The sequence below is a fragment of the Phocoena sinus genome, chromosome 8 (assembly GCF_008692025.1).
Source record: "Phocoena sinus isolate mPhoSin1 chromosome 8, mPhoSin1.pri, whole genome shotgun sequence".
NCBI classification, from domain to species: Eukaryota; Metazoa; Chordata; class Mammalia; order Artiodactyla; family Phocoenidae; genus Phocoena; species Phocoena sinus.
This window is the reverse complement of record NC_045770.1, coordinates 103396474-103420533: the sequence shown is the minus strand read 5'-3', so window position 1 is coordinate 103420533 and position 24060 is coordinate 103396474. Positions and strand designations below refer to the sequence as shown.

The 24060-nt window shown below is 48.0% G+C and overlaps 1 long non-coding RNA gene across 1 annotated transcript; it reads right to left on the bottom strand.

Moving 5' to 3' along the window:
• Positions 1-7277: 7277 nt before the first annotated feature.
• On the bottom strand, positions 7278-23525 carry LOC116758524. The gene is made up of 2 exons (XR_004351185.1): positions 23022-23525; positions 7278-22827 (listed from the first exon to the last, which is right to left on the bottom strand). It is a non-coding gene; the product is annotated as an uncharacterized LOC116758524 (long non-coding RNA).
• Positions 23526-24060: the final 535 nt, after the last annotated feature.

Below are 24060 nucleotides of genomic sequence, written 5' to 3'. Positions count from 1 at the left end.
GCTTCCACTGCAGGGGGCATAGGTTCAATCCTTGGTCAAGACCTGGGATCCTGCATGCTGTTCGGCCAAAAAAAAAAAAACAAAAAACCAAAAAACAGAAAATGAAAAACAAAAACACAAAAAACAGGACTTCCCTGGTGGCTCAGTGGTTAAGAATCTGCCTGCCGATGCAGGGGACACGGGTTCGATCCCTGGTCCGGGAAGCAGATGCCGTGGAGCAACTAAGCCTGTGCGCCACAACTATTGAGCCTGATCCTTGGGACCAGGCCCTGCCCTGAAAAGGGTGGGGGTGGGGAACCACAGAGGGATCAACAGTGGAGGAGAGCAGACCAGGCTGGGGTCAGTGACTAGGTGCCTTTGGGGAGGGGTGTTCGTAGAGATCCACCAGGACCAGCCAAGAAGGGGTGCTGCTGGCACCCGTGTCCAGTTCCCTCCTGCTTCACAGGCAGGCCCACTGGCTCTTCTGCCTGGTGGGAGTATATATCTTAACCCAGCTCCAGCAGGAGGCAAATTTAAGCTCTGGAAGTGGGTGTGGTACTGGGAGGGGGTGGGCCTTCCCCTCCTAGGACCTTCTCCCCATGATCTCCTGTGAGTATGGCTCAGCCCCTGCGCTGTGCCCAGCCAGGTGGTGTTGGGCCCTACAGAGCTGGCCCAGAGATGGGCCTGGAGGACAGTGCCCCTGGGTGGAAGGGCCCCAGGGTGGGAGACCAGCCATGGTGTGCCCACCAATTTCCCAGGGCCCTTGGGCTGATGCCTGATGCAGGGCAGGTGGGGAGCAGTTCCAGGGGACCCAGGACAAGAATGTCCTCCTTTATGGCCACTCTGGTCTCACCTCAAGTCCAGGGTGAGGTGGTGCCTTCTTCCAGCTGGGTGAAGCTATAAGGAAGCTGTCCTTTTTCTTGTCTTCCCCTCCTGGGCAGATGGGGACAAGTCACCCAAGCCCTGAGGGGGAACCTGCAGGTAAGACGGTGCTGGCCTTCAGCTCCCCACCCTTTGCCTTCACACTTTACCAGGGTCTGAAGCTGAACCCCGGTGGGAGTAGAGGGTTGCAATCAAGTACAGGCTTTGGGGTCTCACTGACCTGGATTCAAATCCCACTACGGATAGTAAAACCCCTAGTCTCTGAATGATGGCAGAAATTTCAGATTAAAAAATAAGAAGCTGAGATACCACTTCATACCTACTAGGATGGCTATAATCTTTTTATTTATTTATTATTTTTTTTTTTTGGCTGCGTTGGGTCTTCATTGCTGCGCGTGGGCTTTCTCTAGTTGTGGTGTGCAGCCTTTTCACTGAAGTGGCTTCTCTTGTTGCAGAGCACGGGCTCTAGGCACACGGGCCTCAGCAGTTGTGGCACGCGGGCTTCAGTAGTTGTGGCTTGTGGACTCTAGAGCGCAGGCTCGGTAGTTGTGGCACACGGCCTTAGTTGCTGCGCGGCATGTGGGATCCTCCCGGACCAGGGCTCAAACCCGTGTCCCCTGCATTGGCAGGCAGACTCCCAACCACTGTGCCACCAGGGAAGCCCTATAATCTTTTTAAAAAGGCAAAATAAATGTTGGTCAGGATGTGGAAAAATTGGAAGCCTCACACTGTTGGTGGGAATGTAAACTGGTGCAGCTGCTGTGGAAAAACAGTGGGGGACTCCTCAAAAAGTTAACCATAGAGTTACTACATGACCCCGCAATTTCACTCCTTCTGAAAGGGGTTGAAACTAGGGACTCAGATGCTTGTATGTGAATGTCGACAGCAGCATTGTTCACTGTTCAAGAGGCGACAACAACCTAAATGTCAGTAGAAAGATGGATTAAAACTACGGCAAATTCATACGGAGCCGATTAGAGCTGGAGGGAAGGGGGAATGGGATTAACTGCTTAATGGACATGGTTTCTGTCTGGGGTGATGAAAGGGTTTTGGAATTAGTGGTGATGGTTGAACGTAATTAATGCCATTGAATAATACACTTAAAAATCATTAAATATCTGGGAGGTGAAATAGGTGAAGTGAATTAAGTATAAACCTCCAATTATCAAATAAATTATGGGGATACAGCATAAGGAATATGGTCAATAATATTGTAATAACCTTGTATGGGGACTGATGGTCACGAAACTTATCATGGTGATTTTTCATAATATATGCAAATGTCAAATCATTATGTATCGATAGCACACTTGAAACTGACATTGTACATCACCTATGTTTCAATTTAAAAAATTAGAGGAGGGCTTCCCTGGTGGCGCAGTGGTTGAGAGTCCGCCTGCCGAAGCAGGGGACACGGTTTCGTGCCCCGGTCCGGGAAGATCCCACATGCCGCGGAGCGGCTGGGCCCGTGAGCCATGGCCGCTGAGCCTGCGTGTCCGGAGCCTGTGCTCTGCAACAGGAGAGGCCACAGCAGTGAGAGGCCCGCGTACAGCAAAAATTAAAAATAAAATAAATAAATAAATAAAAAATTAGAGGACAAGTTTTATGTTATACATATACGTGTGTGTGTGTGTGTATCTATTGATATAATAAAATTTAAAAAAACATTAAAAGAAAACCCTGCATGGCCAAGCAAAATGCCTTCTGCTGAAATTCAGCCTCCGCTATGAAATCTCGCAAGGACTGGAAGCAGGAAAGGCTGGGGGTGAGGGGGGTTCTGGGATTCACAGGATCAAAAGGATGGAAAAGAACCAGCAGAGAATGGAAGAGGGGTCACCGAGGCCGGCATTGGCCTCCAGCTGCCCACGTGGTCTGTACCAGTCAGACACCAAGCCCCACCCCAGCACCTTCCCCTCCTCTCGGTCCTCACTGTCCCCACGCGGAGCCAGCCCTCTTCCTGCAACGGCTTCTTCCTCTTTGATCTTTGGTCCGTCTCCCCACTCGGCCTGGCTGGTGACCCTTCTAAAACCTGGGTCTGACCCCACGTCTCTCCTGCTTAAACGCTTTCGGCAGCTCCCATGGCCTCAGCTTCAGCCTTGCAAGGAGAACTGTTCTAAGCCGATTCCGACGCAGTTTTCCAGCTTCACGGTCCTGCCTTTCCCGAGCCCCGGGTTCCTTTATGTCTCACACCATAACCATGTTTGAATACCTTCCATGTGCACGCTAATAAACGTTATCCCTGACTTGCTTAACACCCCTGCAAGGTTGTTAGGTAGGTATCACTGACTGCATTTTAGAGATGGGGAAACTGAGCCTCACAAGGCTATAGGTTGGACTCAGAGACCTTTGCTCTTTTTGCCACGTGTCAGATCCTCTCTGTCACTCACTCTGGTGCCTCAGTGCCTTTGCTTATGCGTGAGCATAAGCCTGTCAGCCCCCACCACCGGGCTGATCATGTCTGAGGACAGCAATTCCCGCAGCTTCTTTCTTGCCTTTGTGGCTGCCGCACTTCAGATAAACAGGCACCTTGGTAGACATCGCGACTTCACCACCCAGGCGGGGACAGTCTGCTCGCGGGACCACGGCCTCCGCTGCCTCCTCTCACCACCCTCAAGAAACACCACCTCCAAAGGGTGGTTTTCTGTCACCAAAACTTGCCAAGGGGCTAAGGCACTGCAGATGATGGCAGAGCAGCCACTGCTCTCATTCAGGAGGCCCAAGCCAAGGCCTCTTATTAAGGGGTTCTCTCGACAAGGCTGACCGGCCACTGCCCTCTTCTGTCTCCTAGCTCCCCTCCCTCAGACTGGCATCCTGCATCTCCCTCAGGGCTTGTCCAGGTGTGGTGTCCCTTCCACCCCATGGGAGCCCAGCTCTCCTGGGAGGACCTGTACCATCCTGTGACTTGAGTTTGGGCTGAGAAGACCTACCAGGGCCTGGTGTTCAAACTGGGCTCTGAGAGCCCTGCCTCCTGGCCAACTTTGCCCGCCTCCCCTCCTGCTTCCAGCTGTTCCTTATGGGATGTGGCTTGTTAAAGGAAAAGACTATTGCAATGATGGGCAGGGGCTCCTGGGGAATCATGGGGACGGGCTGGAGCCTGAGCAGCCCTGTTCCAAGGTGCAGACGTTATCAGCATCAGGACCAGCGAAATGGCTTGCGATCCTCTGACCTCTGGGGAGAGGGGAATGGAGGAGGCCAGCCACAGCTGGGAGAGGGACAGAGGAACCTCAGAGGCTGAGAGACAAGGCAGCCGCTGTCAGCTTGCCTGGGATCACAGCTGCCCCTGCTGGGTCCTGAGCTGGGGTCTCCTGGGGTCCTTCCTCCAGGTCCCAGGTACCTGCACAGTGCGGGCTCAGCATCCTCAGGGCCGCCCAGGCCCCTCTTGCACTTCCTGCACCAGCGCCTGCTTGTCGGCCTCTCTCTTTCTGCTCCCCAGGGCCACTCCATGACCTGCCCAGTTCAGCCAGGCCTCCTCCTCTTAGACCTTGTCCACCCAGCCCTTCCTGGTCCTCAGAGGCAGAGAGGAGGGTGGTAGTTGATCCCGGGAGCCCTGGGTGGACGAGGCTGGGTGTGGAGCACACCCTGACAAGGGTGGCCTCTAGGCGGGGCCCCCAGCCTTGGGGTTCACAGCCCCCTAGGCTGTCCTCCCGTTCCCACATCCCCACCCCCTGCCACATGTGGCCCAGGGGTTGGGGGGCGGGGCTGCAGCCCCAAGAGCCCTTGAGCGCCCAGCCCCCCGTCCATGTCTACTCATCTCGGCCAGGCCCCCTTCCAGTGGGTGAGGGCTCCTGGGAGAGAGGCCATGGGCGCCCCACCCGGAAACCTCTCTCCTTGGGGACCATGATGTCCCTGACGGGGTGGGAAGGGCCTGGAGTGGGGAGCTGGAAGGAAGCAGGGACACTGCAGGGACTTGAACCCTGGCCCAGCAGTACCAGGCGTGCCACCACCAGCGCCTTTTGCTTTTTTCCTGCTCATTTTCTCACAGACTCAAAGGTGAAAAGCAAAACCTGGACGCAGCCACCAGCGCGTCCAGGAAAAAAAACACCTGCGCCGGCTCTGTGCCTCCCGCCCCCCAGGCTTACTCTTCCCTGCCCTGACGCCCCTTTCAAAGGCACAGCCGGGGGACACACGGCCCCTCAGCCCCACGGCCACACGTCTCCTGTCGTGCTGGCTGCATAGCCCAGCCGCAGGAGCGCATGAAATCAGACAGGCAGACTGAACCGCAAGTTAAGGTCCTGGTGGCTCTAGGACAGTGTCAGCAGTGACAAGATGCGTATGTGTACAGAAACCTCCAAGATCCTGAGACACTGAGAGGTCACCTCTGTGTAGCAGGGCCGGGATGGGGTGGCAGGGGAAGGAATTTTACTTTCATTTGATACTTTTTCCATGGCTTGAATTTTTAACTCTAGGCAAATTACTTTTATATTTAAAGGCAAAAATCTTAAATTTTTTGCGAGAACAGGGACTCTGAGAACTAGGGGAAACTTGAGCACTCGGGCCTAGCTTGAATGCCAGCGGTCCTCCAGGTCTGCCGTGCCCCGGCCACGTGGGGTCACGCAGACGCGCCCACCTGCCACACCTGCTGCCCCCATCTCTCCGTCCCCGTCCCCTGTGGACCCCTCCTGGGAACTGCCGTTACTTGAAAACGAGGCCGGAACGCCCCCGCCACCTTCTCTCCTCTCACCGACTCTCTGCGGGAGTCTGAAGTTCCGGGGAGGGCAGGCTGCAGTCCCCAGGGCCCCGAGAGGTTACAGAGGAGCTCACCCTGGACCTGCCCCCAGGCCTCCCTCTCAGCCCACGGCCCGCAGTACCCACTGCTTCCGGGCCGGGCTCTGCCTCCCCTGGGCCCACGACGGTCCAGTGGGTGCGCTACCCTCCTCCGTGCTCCCAGCTCTGTAGTTCTCGTCCAGGAGTCCTGTCCCGGCCTCTCACAGCGGGAGCGCTCCTGCACCCCTCCTGCCAGCCCTGAGGAGTTCAGAAGCCTCTTCCCAGCAAGGTCCAGATGAGAGGCTGAGGCCCAGAGAGGGCTGACACCTGCTCAGCGTCACACAGAACAATCAGGCCAGGCTGAGGAACGTGAGCGGAGCCCCGTTCACACACACCCCCCGACCCCAAGGTCTGGGGCCCATCAGGTGGGCTCAGAGCCAGGCCCGTGGGCCCGGCCTCCGTCCCCCTCAGCCCATCTCCCTCACATCCCTGTCCCTCTTTCTAGCCCATCTCCCCTCACGGCCTCCCTTCAGCTTCGTCCCCCAAACACAGCACAAAGGGCGGCCGCTTACTTATTGCAGCAGGAGAGGGGGCTGTGCACGACCATCTAAGTCCCAAGCTGACGAGGAAGCAACAAAGCTCTGACCTTAAAGGGCCTCAGAAGTGGGGGTAGTCAAAACACACTCTGTAAGGTGAGCAAAGCATCACACTTCAGCATGTGAGTGACGAGGCCCTCGCAATTCTTACCTTGGGAACCCCAGAGAGTTATCTACACAGGGAAATACGCACTGGCTAAAAGAGTGAAAATTAAACGGCTTCAAGAAACCACCACACACTCATAGTCAATGAGCAAAGATAAGTGTGTCGCTGGCTTCTCAGAGCCATCTGGAGGGCACAGGGCGGTGAGCGAGGAGGACTAAGCAACTGCCCCTTCCCGTTGGCCAGTGGGGAATGCAAACCAGAAGCAGCCAGGAGGTATACAAGGGGATTTGCCCCAAGACGTTTGTGACTGTGTCATTCAGCATCACAAAAGGCCGAACCCGCCGCTTTGGCCTGCAAGGCAGTAGCGACAGGCTCACACCCTGGAATGCCCCAGAGGGCCTCAACCAGAACGGGTGGATGATTTCAGCTGGGTAACCGCGCCCAAAACATAACCTGAAGTGGAAAAAGCAAAGCAACTACCGATCACAACCGTGTAAAATAAACACACATACGTGGGCAGAAAGATGTAAAAGTAGATAGTTTCAAATTTCAGCTGAAAATAACTCTCGACGGGTCCTTCAGTCAAGTGAGTCAAGTGCAAACAAGACACGGCCAGGCTGGCGGTGGGGCGGTGCAGGTGCAGGTCCGCCCTGCCTATATCAGACAAAGTGAATTCCAAGCAGAAAGCAGTCCACACAGGCGGAATCTCAACGTTCCAATGCTGCTGCTGCGAGACAGAGAACAGAACTGACAAGCCCTCTTGGGGGGAGGGGAGAGAACCAGAAGTGGTGCTGAGAATGTAATCACACTTCTCACCTACAAAAGGATACAGTGGATTTGGACTAGACCAAAAAACACGTGAAGGGACTAATCCAGAATATGGAACGTATCAGAGAATACCGGGCTTCTTGACTGCCATGGAACACTTATGAAAATAATCACACTTCAAGCAATGGAGAAAGGGAGACATTGATTCAAAAAAGCAGTAGTCTTTTGCCTTTTTAAGTAGGTTTTTTTTTTTTTTTTTGACATTTTAAAGCATACTCTTAAATAACTATGGTCAAGTTACACATCAGAACTGAAACCGCAAAGCATATAGGAAATAAGGACAATGAACTCTTTCCCAAATACAGCCAGGAGGCCTTCAGGTGCCCCGGGGGTCCCATCCTGAATTCCCACGGTGGTCCCGCCAGCCCCACCAGAAACGTAACATGTTCCTGTCGTAACAGGGGCAGGAACAGTGGAGGCCCACTCACTCCCAGAGCCTGCGCCACCACACTTCAGCTTCACACAGATCGAGAGAGATGTGCTAGCACTGTTTTTGTCCCCATTTTACCACGGAGGAAACTGGCTTCAAGAATTTAAGGAATTTGGCCAAAGGCATGTGCTGATAAGCAGCAGAGCAGGGAACAGGGACCGGCGGTCAGAGCTGCTGCCCTGGACTGTGTCCACCTCTCCTGAGATCCTGACACCTGCCTGCCTGGCAAGGCCCCGAGTCAAAGTGGACCCTCTGGTTCATTTCTCTGTCGACAAAACAGAGCTCCAGTCCCGGAAAGGTTTGTTTCAGAAGTCACAGGAGGGCTTAATATTCCATCAATCCAACTAGTCATCAGAGGATGAAAGGACAAAAACGTGACGCTCATCTCCATAGATTCAGGAAAGACATTTCAATAAATTTAAAAAATAAAACAGAAACTTCCTCACAATCTAATAACAAATGACCCCAGCGTGTCTGCAGTGATGCCAGCTGACATCACACACAAAGGGACAGCACTCCTCATGCGCTTCTTATTTAAGGTTTGCACTCTCTTCTCTGCCTCCAAACAACTGTGGTTCACAGAAGACACTCTCCCAAACCTTAATTCACACAACACCTTGAGATTTTTTTTTTGCCACTTTTGAGTTCAGCAGTCCTATTTTTTTCCTTAAATCAACTCACTTTTAAAATAGAAATTTATTTTATTTCAAAGGACAATATCAGGAAAGTAGAATCATTGGGACTTCCCTGGTGGCGCAGTGGTTAAGAATCCGCCTGCCAATGCAGGGGACACAGGTTCGAGTCCTGGTCCGGGAAGATCCCACATGCCGCAGAGCAACTAAGCCCGTGCGCCACAATTACTGAGCCTGCTCTCTAGAGCCCGCAGGCCACAACTACTGAAGCCTGCGTGCCTAGAGCCCGTGCTCCACAACAAGAGAAGCCACTGCAGTGAGAGGCTCGCACACGGCAACGAAGAGTAGCCCCCGCTCGCGGCAAGTGGAGAAAGCCCACATGCAGCAATGAAGACCCAACGCAGCCAAAAATAAATAATAATAAATTAAATTTTAAAAAAGTTGATGTTAGCTACTTGCAAGCCTCAAGGGAACAGTGCTCACTCCATGTCTGGAGAGCACCAAGGACAATGCTTACATTGCTTCATTAACCCTTATCCCACCCACTTTTCTTTTTTTTTTTTGGGCCGCACCACTCAGCTTGCAGGATCTTAATTCCCAGACCAGGGACTCAACCCGGGGCCACAGCAGTGAAAAGCACCGAGTCCTAACCACTGGACTGCCAGAGAACTCCTCAACCACTTCTCAGTACATAATAAGATTATCCCCTCTTATAGATGGGGAAACTGAGGCAGAGAGATGGTCACACAGAAATGAGGCAGGTCCAGCATGAAATCAGGGTCATCTGACTCGAAAGACTACACTCTTAGCCAAGACACTATTACTGCCTCTCAACTGACTCTGGTAGTGAAGTACAGCATATTTGTTTATAAAATACATATGTAAAACGAGTCTTACCATAATCAGAAATTTTAATAGAAAAACGTATTCAACCACAATACAGAACACAACATTTCCAGGAACAAGCTTTGTAAATGTGCTTTAATTGTTTGAGGTCTAAAATTCCTGAGGGACATGAACATCATTCTATCCTGAATGAACAGGGAGACCAGTTCCTAAATGGGCAGTCTCAGTAACATATCTATAAATGTAATTCAATCCCAATAAAAATCCAAATACTTTTAAAAAGAATGGCAGGGGCCTGTATTACCATATTATTAAAAGCAGTTATTATAAAGCTAAAATACTTAAAGCACTGGGTTGGCACGAGGAAAGACAGACCAGTGGAACAGACTGAAAAGTTTAGAAACAGACTCAGTTCGAGTATTTAGCCCATAATTAACAAGCAGCATTTCAAATCATTTCAATTCAGTAAAAGTGTGGGAAAATTTGTTTACCATTTTGAAATAACTAAATTAGATTCTTACCTCATACTGTAGACCAAAACAACTTCTAGATGGAGTAAAAAGTTAAATGTCAAAAATGAAACCACAAAAGAACCAGACATGACACCAAAGTACATAACCCTAATAATAAAATTAGACAGATTTGGCTACAAACTTTTAAGCCATCGGCAAGAAACCATCAGCAAGATCCAAGATGTAAACTTAAAAGGTAAACTACAAACTTGCAAAACATTTCGTAGTACCTGTGGGTAAATGCCCTCCACATAAAAATGAGTTCTCAGGAACCGATGAAAATAAAAGTGAAGCACAAAGCAGATGCACGGGTCAGCTAGCAAACACGAAGAGCGCACTTTCAGCTGTACAGAGTCAAAATGTGCATGTTAGAACACCGAGACACTGCTTAACCTTCCGGTCAGCCAAGATAAAAACAAACAGGGCAGGGCCAGGCTGAGCTGTGCTGGCCTTTGAGGAAGGCACTTAGCAACGTGACTCAAAAGCCTTCACACTGGCCAAGTCCTCTGAGCCAGTAATATCACGGTTAAGAAATTCCCTTAAGGAAAAAATCACAGTCTTAGAAAACAGAGAAAAAAGCATCCTAGTGAAGTTCAACAGTAAATCAGAAAAAATCATGTTTAGAAAACAGAATTGTGTTTGGTTGAAGAACAGGCCCATACGGATCATCTCTGAAGAGACAGAGGCCACCACTGACACACGGGTGAAACAGTAAAATAACGAAGGGAAGGCTTTGTTGCCTCACCTCCAGGCACCTTCGGTTCGCCTCTAGTACAGACACCGCGAGCCCAGTACAGGAGGGGTGGGCTGACCCCGAGGAAGGGCCGGGCTGGGGAGGACAGTCAGTGAGGAGACAAACAGGCCACCTCAGCAGCCCCTGAAGCAATGGCCGTGTGCCGGACTGGACGACGGTACGTGGATGGCGGCCTTGAGACGCCAAAGAAAAGGCAAATTCTGGTCTGTGTAACCTCTCTGACAAGGCAGGAAAGCAAGTGAGACATTTTGTAAACAGTCCATCAGGTGTGGACAGGAGAAAAAGGCAGTTCGGGGTCAGGTGCTCGTTACTAGACCAGGATTCCACTTAGACATTCCACGTACACCTTAAAAGAACTGGGCAAAACACGAGGTTTAACAAAAAATAATCTTGAGCTGGATTAGTCTTTCTGAACTACTCATAAAATCCAGAAGCCATGAAAGAAAACATAAGTTTAAATATGTTTAAAACTCTTGAACAGCAAAAAATTTTAAAGCATAAAATTTAAAGGTCAATGACAAAGGGTATTTGCAGCACAAATGACAAAGGGTTAATTTTTTTAATATGTTAAGAGCTCTTAAAAATCCCTAAGTACACATCCCAATAGAAATGCAAATCAAATTACAATGAAATACTATTTTCACTTTTCATATACACTAATAATCTAGTTCAAGAACACAAGGTGTAGGGAACCGTCAACCTGAACAGCCTCCCTAGAGTGTAAGCTGGTAGCTCCCTCATGTTTGGAAAAGTACATGGGCTGTGGCCCAGAATTCCCCTCAAAGGAAACGTTCCCCACAGACATAGGTGCCATGTACATAAAAACACATGGAGACAGATACTCAGGATAGACATTATATACAGCAAAAGTTGCTAGAAACAATCTTAATTGTTCCTCAGAAGGGGAATGGGTAATTCAAACACGCACTACCACACAGATACTGAAGAGCCAAGGCAGACCACGAATACAGATACACAGTGGGCTCCTCGACGCACTGCTAACTGAACCACCCAAAGTGCAAGACAGGGCCTGTGGTGTACCAGGACCTCACAGCAAAACAGGTACAAGAATTCTCTGGAAGGAAACCCCAGCAACTAGCTGGCCACGATAGCTGCCTCTGTGGGAAGGGAGGCCAGGGGTTAGAGAAAGACGTCACAGTATCTTCTACAGGGTTTGAACTTTAACACTTGCAGGTATTACTTTGAGCATTTTTTACACCTTTAAGTTAAACAACTTAAAAGAGCCTTTGCCCTTGGGGTCAGCTCAGGGCAGAGGCAGGGCCTTGATTTGACATACAGACGGCGGGTCACACAGTTGTCTCATCGACAGAAGGGTATGGGGGACAGTGCACGGATCACCCCCGAAGCTGAGGGGAGAGAATAAGGCTGCTGGGATAGATCTCGTGCCCTCTAGTTCCCTCGTGATCCTAAGAGGTGAGTGACAGAGAGAGCGGGTTCACACCTGTGCTCCTGGCACATGGTGGCCTCTTAGAGAGGGAGCATGTACTTAGTAGCCAAGCCTGTGCTGAAAGGCAGGAGGGAGCAGCCTGTGCCCCACCTGAACGCACTGCTTTCCCGAGGACCAGAAACGCCTGCAGAGGTGCCAGGGGAAACGGCTTCAAGAGACCAAACAAACAAACAATAACATAATTAACTGCTACTTTTTGCAAATGTCACAACTACTTTCCTAGAAGAGTTTGTTTTCCAACCTGCTTAGGGGAAGAAGGCTGGGAAGTGGACTTTGAGGTTTGTTGGGTCTTTTTGTTTTGTGCTAAGTAAGTCAGACACCATCTTAAGCTAAAACCTGGCATGGACAAGCAGTTTCAACTGAATTCCCCGACACATTAGCAGAAGGCCAGCATTATTCTACTTTGGCAGCAGAAACTCGCAACCCACCTCACAAGACTGAGCGCCCCAGACCCCGACAGCACCAGGGTGGGAGAGCTGCAGTGCGGGGCTGTGCGGAGCGGGTGTGCATGTCTGGAGCTCATGTCTCCTGCAGGCATCACGATCTGAGGGCTTGCATAGCATCTGCACGAAGAAGTATTTATAAGAAGCTCACTGCAGCACTGTTTGCTACGGCCAGAAAACCCTAGAGATAACCTTAGAAGCCCGTCAACAGGAAAACGGTTAAAGTGGCTATACCAACATGTGCAATTACAGAGTCATGAAAAACGTAGTTGCAGAACAGTGCATATTGTATGTTTCCATCTTAGAGCACATAATAATAATAGGATAAACTGTTGTATGTCCATGGAGGGAAAATATCTGAAGGAATATAAACGAAGTGAGTTGCCATTACTAATTATTCTTGGGAGAAGAACCAGAGAGAAGCTTTTATCTTCTACATTGTTTTCCCATAGTGTTTAAGATTTAAATGCAAGGTTAGTAATTTATAAAGGGATTAAAATAAATTCTGCCACAAACATACACTCCACAGTCCCATCCATTACCACAGTCCATAGTATAGTAACATGAGCCATGAACTTACCCAGATCTGCAAAGTTTTGGTCCCTTTGAGAGTTGCTGCAATGCAGAGACAAGAGGAGAACAAAGCCACAGTGTGACATGGAACAGACCGTTTGGCTGGGGACGCTCACGACTGAGTAATTTAAAAAATTACCTCAAGAAAATCACAAATGATCATGTGCCTTGGCCTCTGGCACCCCCATCAGCGTAAAGCCCACAGATGTTACGTCCACAGATGCCAAGAGTCCACTGTACCTATCAAAGACTCAGTGGGTCACTGTGAACACACGACGGGTCAAAGGCAAGTGGCAGAAATTTAAAAGCTTGCCATACAGGGTGTCCAAGAGGATATGGACAAACAGATACTTTCATAATCAGGTACGCCTACTCCAGAGGACGACAGGGCAGGATGGAGCAAAATGTCTGACCCAGCAATTCCACTTTTTGATACCTACTCTCACGTGTGGGCACTCATGTGCGGGCACACGGAGCACGCATGACGATGATCACACAGCAACCGAAAGGACTGGAAAGAGCGTAAATATCCACCAGCAGCGGAATGGCTAAATAACTCGTGGAACGTCCAGGTGAAGGTGAAGGAAGACTACACAGCAGCTTGATACATGTACTCACGTGACTCTCCCTACTGCCAAGTGAAAAAAGCAAGTTGATAATGATATACAGTATAAAACAGTATTTTCCCACTTATAACCTATGTTCTTTGAATATTAGACGTGGATAAAAACATACAGAAAAAGGTCTGGCAGGAAAAGCAGCAGGCAGGGTGAGGGCAGCGGTGCATATTGGTGGTGCCGCCCCGGTCAGTCAGGCTTTCATTCTGTATAACATGAGAGCATCCACCTACCGCTTACCCAATTACACTGACCAGAGTAAGAGAAGCAATGGGAAAAATCGATTAATTGTGTTATAGTCACGTAGAGACTCCAAATGAACTACACACAAGGTAAAGGATGAATCTTAAAATCATTAAATGAGAATAATTCCATAGCTTATATACAACATAATACCTTTTCTATAAAATTAAAAACAACTGAAATGAAAATTATAGTTTAAAAAACACATTTAGGTAAGTTTTTTCTTTTTGCAAAGTTATATCAGAAGAAAGCAAGTAAAAGGCAAACCTAGTATTGAGGAGGAGGATTACTTTGGCCTAGAGGGAGGCAGGCAGGGAGATGGGGGAGATGACCAGGACCACACAAGCAGAGGAAGTTACTGTTACTGTCTAAAGTCCTGTTTATACAGTGAACAGAAGATTCAAAAATGCTTGCCACATTAAAAACATCAAGGAACCAAATAAAAGAGAGCCATATTATGTCTTGAACCAAAGACTAACCCAGTTCTGTGTGCTCAAGTTCCAACAAGGAGAAGGAATACTCTTGCCTTGAGAGGAGTATCATAGCTTCCACTTACTAGATTTTATAACCTAATGAATAGTAACGGTCATTAAAATTCATTGCATTTGATTAGAAACAACAAAAACTAGAGACTAAAAATTTGATAAGCAGATTCAAGCAGATAATTACAAGAAGCTGCTAGTGACAAGACCTGGAACAAAAGAGCAATGACAGTATTTACTCAGTAAAAGTCTGATAGTTCAACTTTATCAGTGTAATTAATTTATACACTTTATAGGCTGGATCCATAACTCCTTAAATGGAGAAAAGCACTTATCGTAATGTGGCAGTACATACATGTTTAGCTACTACAGAAAAAGTAATCAGAAGCAAACCCAACACCCCATTTGTTATTATTAGACTCGTTACAACAATTTTTAAAAAGTTTTTGTATAACAGATACTTTTTGAGCACAAATACAAAAGGAAAAAATGAGATTAAGTTTGACAACTACTGGCAAAATCTTCAAGATCTTTATACAAATCAATACAGAAATTTTATATGGTAAATGGTCCAAGAGGAAGAATGCAGATGGTAAATCAGGTGGTAAAGCAGACAGTAATTACAGAAGTACAGACTGACTTACTAAACTACTTTTTAAAGTAGCAATAAATACTTCGTAACATTGGATTTAGCAACAATTTCTTGGACGTGACACCAAAAGCACAGGTAACAAAAGTAAAAATAGATAAATTGAATTACATCAAAATCAGAAACTTCTGTGCAAAGGACACAACAGTGAAAAGGCAACCTATGGAATAGAAAAACATATTTGTAAACCACATATCTGATAAAGGGTTAATATCCAAAATATATAAATAACTCCCATAAATCAACGGCAACAAAAAAATAAACCATTTTTTTAAATGGGCAAAGGACTTGAAAAGACATTTCTCCAAAGATATACGAATGGCCAAATAACATGAAAAGATGCTGAACACCACCAATCACTAGGGAGGTGCGAATCAAAACCACACTGAGAGACCTCTCACACCCATTAGCATGGCTGCTACGAAAACAGCAAGTATTGGTGAGGATGTGGAACCTTGTAAACCGTCCGTAGGAGGGTAAAATGGTGCAGCTGCTACGGAGAAGAGTATGGCAGTTCCCCCAAAAATTAGAAATAGAAATACCCCATGATGCAGCAATACTGCTTCTAGGTGTGTATCCAAAAAAATTGAAAGCAGTGTCTCAAAAAGGTATCTGTACACCCATGTTCATAACAGCATGATTCACAGTAACTTAGAAGCAGAAGCAACCCAAATGTTCATGCATGAATGGAGAAACAAGATGCGGTACGTACATACAATGGAATACTCTTTTAAAAAGGAAAAAAAATCTTGACACAAAAAGGCAAATACTGTGATTCCACTTAATATGAGGCACCCGGTGTCACACTCATAGGAACAGAGAAGTAGAATGGTGGTGGCCAGGCGCTGGGGGAGAAGGGAATGAATGAGGAGTTTAATGGGTACAGAGCTTCAATTCTGCAAGATGAGAACGTTCTGGAGATGGGCTATATTCACAACAATGTGAATATACTTAACACGACTGAACTGGGCAGTAGAATATGGTTAAGACGGTGAAATTCATGTTATGCAAACTTTACCACACTTTTAAGAAAGTAGCAATAAATAACATAGAAAAACCTGATGTTAGCAATTATGAAGGGAAATGGATAAACTCACAAGAGAAGTGTAAGGTTTCTGGAGAGTATCTGAGAGTCTGTGGCAAGAGTTAGAAAACCATGCATGCTCAGTGACCAGGCAATGCCACCCCAGAGAACAGAAATGTATGCATATACTTGTACCAATACATATTTACGTATTTTCACAAAACTTACAGAGATGCCCATAACAGCACGATCGAAAATTGTCAAAACACTGTTTACAACTTAAGAGACCGGCTCAACATCCTAGAGCATAAGCACAATAGGGTAAAATGATGCAGCTGAATGATATTTTTTGAGGTCATGGCCCCCTTCAGCAAGCTTACGCTTTCCATAGAAAAATGCACACAGTTTCAGAGCACTCACAGACCTCTAGAAGCCTTCCATGGAATTCCTGCGGGAGAATTTAACAATCCTGAGAAAAAACCACTTCCAATGAGTTTGTGGGCTCTGCTGATATATGGAAATGTGGATGCAAACAAAATTAAGTGTAATATCAGAACAGTCCAGAACACGCACACGGATTACACTACATAAAAGGCCCAGAGCAAGGCAGGCAACTAGAGGACGAGGAGAGGGAACCAGAGGAAGCAGATTGATCTGAGGCTGGGCAATGAAGGACAAGAAGGAATCACGGTACGTGCTCAGTGAGGAGTGGCTGAAATATAGACGCCCGTTTCCCCCATTTCACAGGTGAGGAAAACAGGCCCGGCGAGGCTCAGTAATGTGCTCCCCGTCATAAAGCTCCCAAGTCAGGAGTAGAACCACATCTGTCTGTCTGCACCTGCTTTTGAGCACCCCGCCTGCACCCAGGGTTGCCTGCTGGGCGCAGTTAACACAGCAGCCACCTGCCCCTCGGGTCTTCGGTGAACCTACCCGTTGTGACAACAAGCCTCCCAGCTGAGGGCACGCTCTCTGCCACTCCATCATCTGGCCACAGGGACGTGGGCACTGGGAGGGAGCAAGCCTCCCCTACTACACACACACAACAGACTGCACAGTAAACTCCGGCTGGATTGTATGTTTAAATGTAAAAAATGAAACCATACAACTGTCACAAAATAATACAGATTAATATGTATATACTTTCCGGGTAGGGGAGATCTAAGCATAACATGAGTACAGAAACCATAAAGAGTGACAACCTCAGAAAAACTGTAACTTTTGTATGTTTGAAACACAACAAACAAATGAAAAGGCAACATACAAACTGGGAAAAATATTTGCATCAAACATACGAAGCATTATTAACATGTAAGTGCTTTTACAAAACAACCGATAGAAAAATGAACCATTAGGAAGTGTAAAGTCACACATGCGCGCACATAATAACACGGCAGGTGGCCAATGAACACACAGATATTCAGTGTCACCAACAGTGCGCACCCCCTGGTAAAGCAGCCTGGATCCACCCAGGAAGCAAAGGTTCTTAGTATGACACTACCCACTCTGAGAAAAAGGGGAGACAGCTAGGTCCTCAAGAGTGAGAATGCTCATTTACAAAATCCCTCCCTGGAGGGCAATTTAGCAATAGGAACCTGAAGTCTTAAGAAGTCTGGCATAGGCAATTCGCGTGTAGAAATGTATTCACGTATCCCAAAGAAATATCAGATGTGATAAAAGTTTGAGCTACAGGGGTCATCACACCATTACTTCCTAAGAGAAGAAAAACTGGAAAACAACTCATATGTCATCTAAATGAGATTAAATTGATAGAGGCATACAATAGACATTATGTCACTACAAAAGATGCTTCCAGTGCCAGGAAAAGATGTTCATTGTATATTAAGTGAAAAGAGTTGCACAACAGAATTTACAGTATAATTCCACTTCTGTATAAAAAGGCATATATCCTATGCATAGGGGAACAAACCTCTAGAAGCAACGATGCCAACAACTGTCAACAGATTACTGAGGATTTTGTTTATATCAATTTTATTTGTAAACCTTACAATAATAAACCCTTTTTACAACATGAAAACTCAACTAAGAGTTATTTAAAAGAAAAGAAGAGGGAAGTCGGTGCAGCCCTGAGGGGCCCTGGAGGGTAGAGGCCTCCAGCAGGCAGTGTCCTATGCATAAGACAAGGTGGTAGAGGGGGCTTCCTCCTCACCCAGAGGAAGGTCAAGGCCACACTCCCTGGGACACACATCTTTACATCTTTCTTATTTTTGCTACCTTCCTCTTGCCATTTCCAAACTGCATCAGTGTATTTTTGTGTTAAATGTGAACATTTAAAATAGACCACAGATACCTGACGCCTGTTTTGGCATTTCATTTAACGTCAGCACTGCACAATAAGTACTGCTCAAGGCCAGAGGTTAACATTTCCTCCAGAAACTAAAGTACAGTCAGAGAGGTTAGCCCTGGCATGCCTAAGAGGTCCTAGGAGTCCCTTCACGGCCATAAGACAAACCAAGGGCAGACAATGGGGTGAGGTGGGGGGGGTGGGGAAGGGCAGTTACCATCCAACCCCTTTGGTAACACAGGTCATTTCTGCAGTCAGTGTGTCCAACCTGGGCCCACAGAGGAGCCTCAAGCAATGCTTCCTCTCAGGCTATTCCTTTCTGAAAGAACGTCCGAATTCAACTCTTGCTCTTCTTATACCCCATCGCTTTTAATTTGCATCAGATCACCATTTTCTACCTAACTTCCACAAGCCCACTCACTGAATTTCATTGTACGATCCACCACCTCTGAGAGTTCAGAGGGAAGGCTGAGGTCACATCTACATACGAGGATGCAAGCTGATTAGCAAAGATCACCAACACTGCCATCAACACCTGCGCCCTATCCCACCCTACCTGAGGGTAGTGAAGGGTAAAGAACAGGCCCAGGGGCCCCGGACAGAGCAGAGGCCAGGAGGGCAAGGGCATAGCCTTCAGCTGCCTGCTGTGCGCCTCTACTTTACAACCCCTTCCAATGACAAACACTTATACCCCTGTGGAGAAATTCTTTATCAGCCCACCACAGTCGCTAAGAAACAGTACCCAGAGGCGCTGGTAGCAATTACCCTCAAGTCTGGAAGCAAGAGTTTAGTAATCACCATATAAAAACAAGAGGAGAAACAAGTTCTGAAAACAGGGCAAGGCAGGTGGAGGAGGACGAGGTAAAAAGCAAGGGTAAGGTAGGAAAGGAGGCCTAGACGGTTCTGGGGAAATTGAGGAGTGGGGTGGCGAGCAGGGGAAGGATCCTCGAAGCTGCACAGTGGTGCCCACTCTTGGCAGGGCTGTGAGCCCCGGACAGGCAGCTTGCTGGTGGGCCCCTAACTCCAGCGTCTCAGGAAAAAACACGTGAAGGCTCACGTGGACAGTGGAGGCAGGCAAACAGGAGGCGCCAGTGAGGACAACAGCTGCTCTCCCAGGCCTTTGTTTTGGTCACAGCCTGTCGCATTCCCCTTTCCACTCCCCTGGAAACAATAGCCTCAGCAGAGGCTGGCAGTGGTTTCTATTCCAAGCCCAAAGTTTGTCTGCTGGGAAACAAAACCTTATGGCCCCAAAGAATGAACACTGAACAGCGGTACAAGAATGAGCTCCCAGGATGCATTGCTGTTGCGCCTTCCCCACCCAGGACACAGGATCAACTTAGAATCACGACACATACTCTGGATTCCAAACGCTCTACTCACACCCTGGGCGCGTAGTCCTGGCCTGCTTAGCACAGCACTTAGACACAATTTAGCCCAAATTCTTTTATCACTCACCAAAAGGAAAAATTTTAAGCCAACGTCAAATTCTTTAGTAAAATTAGAATTATGTGCGTTAAACCCAAATCCCAGATACATTCCAGCCTCCCAAAGACCACAAATACATACATCAAATACATATTACATGTCCGTTCTATTTAGCTTGTTTCCTCCAAGCAAACAGGAATAAGGCGGTCCCCTTTTTGACAATACCATTTGGAAATATAACCGGGTAAAATTCCAGGGTGTTACGAAGTACTCCCCCACCTTGACACTGACCTTCATTGGCTTGGTGGTTTGGCATCACATTTTGCGCAACCATCACACACTCCCAGTGAGCAGAGCCCCTCCCCACCTACCAGACTGCAGGCCATTCAGGATGCGCCAGTTGTTTCAGGTTGCCACACTCCACTTAAACGCTCTCAATGTGGAGCTACTTTAGTAAATCTAGGCCTAAATCTACAATATGAAGGTACATTCAACTTCATTATGAAGGCAACTTGATACACAGACAAGATCACTGGTGCCCACTCTTGGCAGGGCCGTGAGCCCCGCACAGGCAGCTTGCTGGTGGGCACCTGACTCCACAGTCTCTTTATGAAGGCAACTTGATATACAGACAAGATCAGGGTTGAGAAAATATAACATAGCAATACAACCAATTCTAATGAGTTTAGAACTCAAACCTTTATTCATGTTGTAAAGGGGAGGAATGATGATTAGCCGTCACATACATGGTGTAACAAGACTGGTTCTTCCCATACAGAGCAACATAAAAGTACTTTTTCCTCCTACTTTTATTACAGTTTCAATTTCACAACAGCTTACCACTTCCCCATACATGCATGACTAATGTTCTTTAAATTCCAATGACAGTTACTATATCATGCCCAAATCACGGGTTAAGAACTGAACTATGTCAACATATTTTTAAACATTAAAAAGAGAACCTAGAAAGATCCCAAGTATATAAATATTGGGGATTTAAAATTTTCAAAGTGAAATTCAATGGGAAGAGGAACAAGATAAAAAAGCCACTGGTATTACTTTATCACAAAGGATTCGGATCTTTCCCTGAATTTTCACAAACACACCATAATCTAGTAATAAAGCACCTCCCCATCCCCAGTTTTGCTTATTTCCCAAACTGATTTTGGCCGATAGTTTCCCCTCTAATACAGTTATCACTTAAAAAACACAAACATTCAAACTAAAGATACAGTGGATTACTAACCGTAACCTTAGCAAGCCTACATGGATTGTTTGCTACCAAACATGACAGTAATTTTACAGTGATCACAAAGTCATTAGGTTCTCCTTGTTACAGTGACGACGAAAAGTAAAAACTCTTGCTGTTTCTAATTAATACTCATCACAAAGAAGAGATGTGCTTATAAGGCAGGAAGTAACACAAAATTCCTTTAGAAATCATTGCATTTTCACTTTGCTCAAGTTTTCAACTGCAAAACCTCAGTGAAAAAAAATGTTGCAAACCCAGAAGAGTACATCTCACCATCCTAAGTGCACTCCAAAATCTCAAGCTTACTTTAAAAGCCCACAATATGGGTATTTAAAGTCTTTTCGAAGACCTCTCCCAAATACCACACATCTCCAGATAAACCACGTAAGAAGCTTGAAAGCAGTGAAGGATGTTAACCTGCTGATGCAAGTTTCTGACACCAATCTTTCAAGCCACCAATAACCAGGTCTTCAGTTACCTTTTCAGTCCTCCCCATCTTGCAGCAAAGCAATTTTGCTTTTTCCCCTGCACTTAGCAGAGTTTTAAGCATTTTAGAATGTTTCCAAGCAACTGTTTTCTGTGCTTCCAAGCGATAATTTAACTAGCATTAACAATTTACTATTAACTAGTAATTTCTTTGCCCATGAGCTCTATATAATTCCCCAGAGCTCTGTCTACTGATCTTTTCTCCAGAGAATTCCCTTCAACCCACATTCCCTACCACTCCCACCCTCTACAACCCACACCTAACCACAACCCTCCCCCTTCTCCCTTTCTTCACGCCCACCCCTCCCACCCCTCCCAGCACCTGCAGCAGGCTTTTCCCTCCCCACCACCCCTCACCTCAGGGTCCTCCCATTTGAACACTAAGATTACTCTCAAATCTGATCAAGTAAAACTGAAGTTAAAAAACACAAAGAGCAAGATGAATCATAGATCACTACCGGTATCCTGACCGCCCCCTTCTTAGTAGGAATGCCCAAACTAGACCTGCCATTTCTATCACAATTTGGGCATGACCAACCCGTACCTCCAGCACAGTACAATGACCCCCTCAATTTGCCAATTGGCTCATTTAAGTATTTGCCTAAGGCATTCAGTCTTGAACACTTTCCCAACACACAGATTATATCATGGCACTAAGAATTCCTCCGACCAATGCACAGGAAGGCGGGCGGGTAGATGAGAGGGTCACTGGGATCCATCTGCAAGCTCCATCTACAAGGCAGCACTCTGTGTTGTGGCATCGCGTTAAAGTGTTCTACAGCTTATGAGTCCTCTGGAAGCAAGGTTCGTAGCACAAAACTAGTACAACAGAAGGCTGAATTTAGAAGATGCAGCATCTGAAAACCTCCACCCCGGAACAGGAGAGGTGCCTGCTGGCATTCACGTGCCCAGAGATCGCTGCTCCCGGATTACACACTCAAAGCAACACATCTGCTGAAGGCCCCAGATGCATCTGCTTTGGACTTTTAAAGATTGCCCCCTCATAAGCTCATCTGAAAACCTTAAAGGATGGTCTCCTGAATGAATACAGGGCTTCCTGAGCAAGGCCTGGAAACAGGACATTGGAGAACTCCTCCTCCTAAGCCTCTGGAAATTCAATCTGTAGACATCAATTTAGGCGGGCTCTCTCCTCCTCCAGGATCTCCCCTCCTGCACTGCTACGACTCACACTGGCCAGGGGCTCCATTTCTCCTGGTGCCATCAGCTTGCCATGATGAACACTATAGTAACAAACCACGGTCTATGAAGCATTTTTGTACCTTTCAGCTGGTACCATCGCTGTGGGCCCACCCAAGGGTGCACCTTCAATCCCCACCCTCTCCACCGGCAAGCAAAACCAACCCGCCCACCCAGAGTCTCCGCTGGGGACGCCTCTCCTCCTTCGGGATTACCGACAATACCGACTCCGGCAGGGGCTCCAGCAACTTTCCCGGCTTACCAGATTACCAGGAGCAACGTTTTAAGTGAAGGGGTAACCTCGAGAGAGTTAAGAGGGAGGAGGAAGGGTAGAGTGAGGTCACAGAAGAGGTAAGCATGGAACCTAGAGGAAAAGTCCAAAGGGGTGCACTGCCACCTGGAAAATAAAGTGGGCGTCAATTTTGTCTGCCTACAGCTCCCGCCTGTCAGATACACGAGGCGCCATACCAGTAACCGCTCAGGGTGGCACGTGACCTCCATCACTCCCTAGACCACCCTCACACTCAGACCTGGGTTCCACCCAGCTGGGCCTGGCTGGACCCTGTCCCAGACCGAGCCAGAATTACATACCGCCCTGGGCCAGAACTGTCAGCCCCGCGAAGCTAAGTTCAGTTTCCACAACACCAGGCCTCATCCCCAGGCGGGTTCACAACCCTCTGTCTGGAAAAAAAGGGGGCTGCTGGTATTGACAAATTCAAGTTCTGCCCTCCCTGCCTATCTACGTCCCTGTACCCCACTGCCTTCCTTCCTGCAAATTTTCAGGGCGTCGACTGCCCAAGTGTGCCTCCAGCAAGGGCCGCGAGACCATCAACCTTCTCCTCCTGTCTCTCTGCCTTCCTCCTTCCGTACAAACAAGGGCACTGGGGGCCGCTCAGCCTACACAGGAGCGGCGCCCTCCTAGAGGTCAGGCTCCCCTTCTCCAGCAAGCAGCTGCGACAGCCAGGCTGGGGTGTTCTCCTCCCCCACGGGTTACTGTGGGCACTTCCAACGCAGCTCTTCCCAGCACAGTTCCCCCAACATCTAGTCTCCCCTTCAACCTTCCTTCTCCTGGCACCCCCCACCCCCCCAGTCCCATCTAACTCTGCCATCTCCCCCACCTGTCCCCTGAGACCCTAAACTGGCCACCTCCTCCCCCAAAACTAAGCCCAAGGCCCCCGCCCTCCCTGTCGCTAACTCCTGCTGGACGGGCCACAATTTTTGCTTTTATAGGCCTGGGCCGCGTTACGCAGGGCATTGCTCAACAGGACGACTCCTCCACTGCCACCGGAAAAAAGTCCCTCCCCGACCCTGGCCAAGGAGACGATTCGGGGCGGCTCCCGCTCTTCCAGGGTGTCCACCTTCTCAGATTCCCCAATTATCCCCCACTCTCCTTAGCAAGTGCTTCCTGAGATCGACGACAGATCTCAAGGTCACTTAGGGAGGCGGATTCCAACGGGGAGGGAGGGTAAGCCCTCTTTTCGGCCGGTGATGGTGCCAGGGTTGGGGAGGCATCCCGGTCCTGGAGGTTGGGAGGGGGGACTAGATGGCGGAGACGGGCTGGGGCTGCTCTTTCGAGTCTAAGGGAACTTTTGGGGTCGCCTCAGGTCACCCCGCCCAGAAGAAGCCCGAA